Source organism: Ceratotherium simum, chromosome 7 (assembly GCF_057802395.1).
Source record: "Ceratotherium simum simum isolate JZ-2026a chromosome 7, ASM5780239v1, whole genome shotgun sequence".
Lineage (NCBI taxonomy): Eukaryota > Metazoa > Chordata > Mammalia > Perissodactyla > Rhinocerotidae > Ceratotherium > Ceratotherium simum.
Window position 1 is genome coordinate 8775541 of NC_141906.1, and position 6000 is coordinate 8781540.

Genomic DNA, 6000 nt, shown 5'->3' on the forward strand with positions numbered 1-6000 from the left:
GAATAATGGCTTTCCAAAATTGCTCATGTTCCAAACTCTGGAACCTGTAAATACGTTAAATTACATGGCAAAGGAAAGTTAAGGTAGTAGACGGAATTAAGGTTGCTTATCATTTAACTTATTATAGGGAGGTAATCCTGAATTATCCAGCTGGACACAGTGTAATCACAAGGGTCCTGGAGTAAGAAAAAGGGAGGCAGAAGAATGAATGTCAGCGATGTCGCGGGAGACAGACTTGATTGGCCATTGCTGCCTTTGAAGATGAAAAGGGACCACACATCGAGGATACGTGGGAAGCCCCTAAAACCTGGAAAAGGCAAGGAAATGAACTCTTCTCTAGGGCTTCCAGAAGGGACACAGCCTTTTCAGCACCTTACTTTTACCCAGTGAACTCTATTTTGGACTTCTGACCTCCAGAATTGTAAATCTGTTTTGTTTTAAGCCACCAAGTTTGTGGTAATTTATTACAATAGCCATAGAAAACTAATATAAGGGGGATAGAGGAACTCACTGGACAGTCTTTGCAACTGTTCTATAATTCTATAATCATTCCAAAAAAAAAAAGTTTATTTAAAAAGAAACACCTTGCCTTTAAGAAAAGTCAGGGTGCATTTACAGATCTGCAGTCATTCAGAGGACTCCTCAACTGAACAGAATACTGAACTCTCTAGAACGTTTAGACTTCCTGCTCATGGCCTCCGGTTTCTCTGTCTCGCCTCCTGTTCAGTCTCCCCCAGTTCTGACACTCAGTGGACGCGGAGGACAGGTAGCTGGGATCTGACACCCTCCCGCCTCTCGTGGATCTCCGACCTCTGCCTCCTCCTTGGTGGTGGTTTTGCCACTCCTGCTTAGGTGCTGACAGCTCACATAGTTGCCACCGCCTCCCACAAGGTTGGGCAAAAACAACCCTTTTTTATGTAACACATTTTATTGAGGGTAGAAATTTAGAAAAGAGCTGAGCTGTGTTACCATAGCAACCAGATAGAAGTGAAGACAAGGCAGTCAACTGGCTTGTTGGGGCTACAGAGCATCAGAAAACTGTGGAGTCATCAAACCGGTTTGAATGGTACTCTGTCCTCACCAGACACCAGCCGGTCCTCTGATTGGGGATCATCTGTCAGTCTGAGATATTTTCCAGGTGGAAGACTGCCTTACCCTTAGAGATACAAAGAGTCAGTGTACTTTATAAGTGAAAAAATCACCTTCTGGAGAGAGGGCATTTTCAACCAAAGGCTTTCCTCAGTTTTTGTTGTTTATTTGTTCGTCTTTCTTTTTGTTCTTGATTTCTCAAACGTGGTTAGTTCATATGTACATAGTCAGCCTTTAAAAAATTGCCTGTCCACAGATTCCAGGAAGTCTTCTCTGTCCTGAATTATTGTTCCTCATTCTATGTCTAGGTACTGGAAACACCGTGACTAGTGTTTATGCACTGTGTTCAAATCTCAGCTCTACCATGTACACACACTGTGCGCGGGTTAGCAGACCTTGCAGAGGACTCCTGGGGTGTAATCTCTACCTCCAGGTTTTTTGTGAAGTGTCAAAGCCACATACTAGGTACTCAGTTATTGTGAATTCTCCTCTTCTTCTCCTTCCCCTGTTCGTGGGTCTTAATGGTCTTCAAATATACTCTGTAAACATGCAGGGGAACTCATCTGAAAAGATAACTAAGTTCACGAACTTTCAGGACTCCCAACATCCATAGGCATACTTTAGTTCAAATCTTCACCATATAGACTTGGAAGCTGAAGCCTGGAGACACTGGGAGCTCTTCCCAAGATCAGGGCACCAATTACTGGCTGATGCAGGACCAAAAGCTAGGTCTTCCAAAGCTTTATATTCCTTCTTCTAGCAGAGAAGGTACTAGCTAACACCACAAGTATAGGGCATATGGTGGTAATTAACTGACAATTTCCTAGGAATACACAGAAAGGACATAGCCCAAACGATAGGCTAGATCCCTGAAAGGAGAATTAGGAACACATCAAATATCAAGCCTTCTTTAAAAGTAAGCCCTGCTCACGCATCTACGGAGAATCTGTCTGTTGCACCTTATACTTCACTAATCATGGGAAAAATAATCATACATTTAATTGTCTGGTTCGCCCCTTACTTTTTATCTGCCCTGGGGGCAAAAAACATGCTGATCTTGATTATTTTTGTAATGCCAATGCCTAGCACAATGTCTGTCCCATATTAGATGCAAACGTTTAATTTTAAGATTTTGCTGATAATTTAAATGCTTCTGTAGTGAAAAATCTCCCTGTAAAGGGAATGCAACTAATTATGGTCACTATATATATTAGTATTCATTCATTCAGACGACCATTAATCACATATTTTTGATTCTGTAATGTGAAAATTAGACAATGTATGAAATTATACAAAGTGTGTTTGAGTATGTGTGTAATTAGGAAATTATTCTGAGTGCAATTAATAAAAGAAGTCTAAGAGCAAGATATTGGTTTTTGGTAGTTTTGCACCATAATTTGTCTTGTTTTCCATGATATTATGAGATATTTTTTGCCAATTAAAATAACCAGGCTATGTTGGATCAAACCTGCGGAAGAACAAAAGAATTCCTATCTGGCACAGTCTAGAATTTGCAGTTCTTCAAATGTTACAGTATCTTGGAGGAAGAAATCATTCAGCAGTCTCTAACTTCACATTCTCTGAGTTGACATGCATGGAAAAAACACCAAGAACATTCCTTTAATCTGATTATTAGTGGAGAAAACACAAAATATACATGACAAAATTTCCACTGATAATGGATTAAATTTTTTCCTAGATGCATTTTACAAGGAAAGACTGTGTATAATGATCAGTTGGCCTTATTCTCCTTCTAGATAGTAAGCAGCGTCCTTTAATATGGTTTTATTTGTATTATTGTAAAAATAAAAATCAAGATGTGGAGCTATAATTTGTTTTTCACCCTAAAATCATCTTTCTTGTAGTGTGGGGGATGGAAGAGGAGGGATGGATTTCCACAGCGCCACTCACATCAGTCTAAATGTTAAAATAATATGTCCTTTGGCAATCACTAAATCTTGCTACTGATTTGAAGCAATAAATCTTCCAAGGCATTGAAAAAAAAAAAAGAAACCCCATTGTAGTAATGAGATTACTCTGAAAATAAAGCGGTGGATTAGTAAAATCTAATTTGGAAGTGATGAAGTACATGTGATGTCCAAGTAATTATTCCTGCACAGTCCCCCTCCGTGGGGAGCTCTGAGTTATTGGATACTGCACTATGTTAATGATGCCACTGCTTGACATTTGGGTGAATGTGCTGACCGTCTGCTGTGTCCCCTCTCCTATTGTCAATACTCACCATTGGGTCCAGCAGCTGCATTCATAATGCTGCCACAGACACAGCCAGAGCTGAATGTGTGTGTGTGTGTGTGTGTGTGTGTGTGTGTGTGTGTGTGTGTTTTCTTTCTTAGGCTAATGTTTTTGCCATTTTAAAATTTGACCTGAGACAACAGGGTATCCTGAGTCCTGCTATATGCAGAATTGAAACTCCAAATACGTTTCTCTGAGCTTTATTTAAATACTGAGACTAAGCAGACTATTTGAGTTCTCTTGGTGCTCTCTTGTTTTTCAAAAGCATAAACCTAGAGCCACATGTGGCCAAAAGCAGGTGGTCAGATAATACTACCTCATGTGGTCAGTGGAAATATTTCTAATAAAATGTTCTACTTCTTTATGCCTTGATAATAGGAATCTTCATTATAAGACACGGAAAAGTGCTTTCTGTGATACAGAATTCTGTCGCTTTAGTAGATAACTAATCTGATTCCAAGTTAAATGTGTAAAATTGCTTGGAGAAGTTGAAAGATTAACCAAACTCAAAGAAAACACAAAATACAAAAAACCTATTTATTCTCAATCCATCGATAGTTTAATCAAGCTGCCCATGTAAGAGACATCCCATAAGACTAAGGTCAGATATGGTCAGGGAGGGCTCCTCAGAGGAGGAGGGACTTGGATGGATGGATTACAATGGCAGCCATAGGCAAAGTGGACGAGGAAAAGAGGCAGTCTTATCAGGACAATGACTTCAGCTCAACAATGACACTTTGCTTGGCATGTGTAGAGTTAGTGTTTATTTCAATGACCAAATTTAATTTGAGCTATATTAAAGATTTTATTTATTTATTTTTTTCCCCCAAAGCCCCAGTAGATAGTTGTATGTCATAGCTGCACATCCTTCTAGTTTCTGTATGTGGGACGCGGCCTCAGCATGGCCGGAGAAGCGGTGCGTCAGTGCGCGCCCGGGATCCGAACCCGGGCCGCCAGCAGCGGAGCGCGCGCACTTAACCGCTAAGCCACGGGGCCGGCCCAATCTGAGCTATATTAAATAAAAATAATTTATTATATCAGGGGCCAGCCCTGTGGCTTAGTGGTTAAGTTCTGCGTGCTCTGCTTCAGTGGCCTGGGTTCAGTTCCTGGGCATGGACCTACACCACTTGTCAGTGGCCATGCTGTGGCAGTGACCCACATACAAAATAGAGGAAGAGTGTCACAGATATTAGCTCAAGGCAATCTTCCTGAAGCAAAAAGAGGAAGATTAGCAATGGATGTTAGCTCAGGGTGAATCTTCCTCAGCAAAAATAACAATAATTATATTATGTCTCATGAGATTCCAACCTTATTAGGGCTTTCTCTCTCATCTTTACCACTTTTTGTATGTCCGTTCTTCTCTTTCTCAGATGACTGGCCTCTTCGTTCTTCTTGTACATAGCAAGAAACATATCCAAGATATATCCTAGCATTTTTTCTTACACTTGAGACCCCAAGTCCAAAAGTCCAGGAAGAGTGGTTCTTTGGCACAGTTTGGGTTAGATTCCCTCCCCTGGGTCAATTAATAATGACCAAGGGGCAAGAGAAAATTAAAACATAACTGCTTCCACTGCAAATATAAGTTTGGGTGAAGGAGCGATTCCTAGAAATAGAGTATTGATTAGAAGAACCATGGATATCTACTACACACATTATTTCTTTAATTCCTTCATTCTTAGCCATTTGAAGGCCATGGGAACCCTATAAAAAACCACTGCTTCCTTTGGAAAGGAATTGCTCTAGTTTGCACCCCCAACTCTCTGCAGCAAATCTTTGCTATCCATTCTTAATAGGTCTCCACAGAGGCTGCAATGCTGAGCTCCATGCCCTGACTCTCTCTGTGCCCAGCCTCCTTGGGATGCTGACTGATTTGGAAGCTTCCACTTGACACCTTACTTGATTAAAACCAGCCTCTCAGATTGCTCCAACCTCGTACTTGATCCCAGATCCCAGATTTGGCACCTTGATTCCTTGTGTCTTGAGTGATAAGCCTCTGATCCATGATTACATCAAGTCCAAATAGAAAGATACTATTTAATCAGAAGGATATTCAAGATTGACAACCCAGAGAGATGGCAACATATTTGGAGCCAAAGAATAAAGTAAGAATGAAATGATAGAAAAGTGAAAAATGGTGACCAGGGATTCAAGAAAATGGAGTGAGCAGTACAGCATAGAAAAGTCAGGTTAGAGGCTGAGGAAATCAAATATCCAAACACTGCACATGCAGTAGATAACCCCTTTCATACTCTGCAGGATTTTTGCTATAGGGATGGGGACATTCAAAAGGCACCAGTACTCTGGCATGGACACAGCCCATTTTCTTTGCTTAACACTCAAAAGTGAGATGATCAAATGGACATTATGGATGGGATAAAGTGAGAAAGCAAGAAAAGAATTTTCTTCCTCTAGGGGCAGAAGACAAGTGCTACAACCTGAAAAAAAAATTACAGAAAAAAAATGATTGGTGGTGGGGTGGCAGAGTGGTAGTTGTGGTCAATACGGTAAAATTGTGGAGGAACCTATTAGAAATCCCTTTTATAGGGGAAATGCAACTAACGTTTGTGGATCCTGGCACTGCTCTAGTTCCATTATATTCTCCATGTCATTTACTCTGCAAATGAACTCTGCAAGGTAGGTATTATTATTACTACTCTT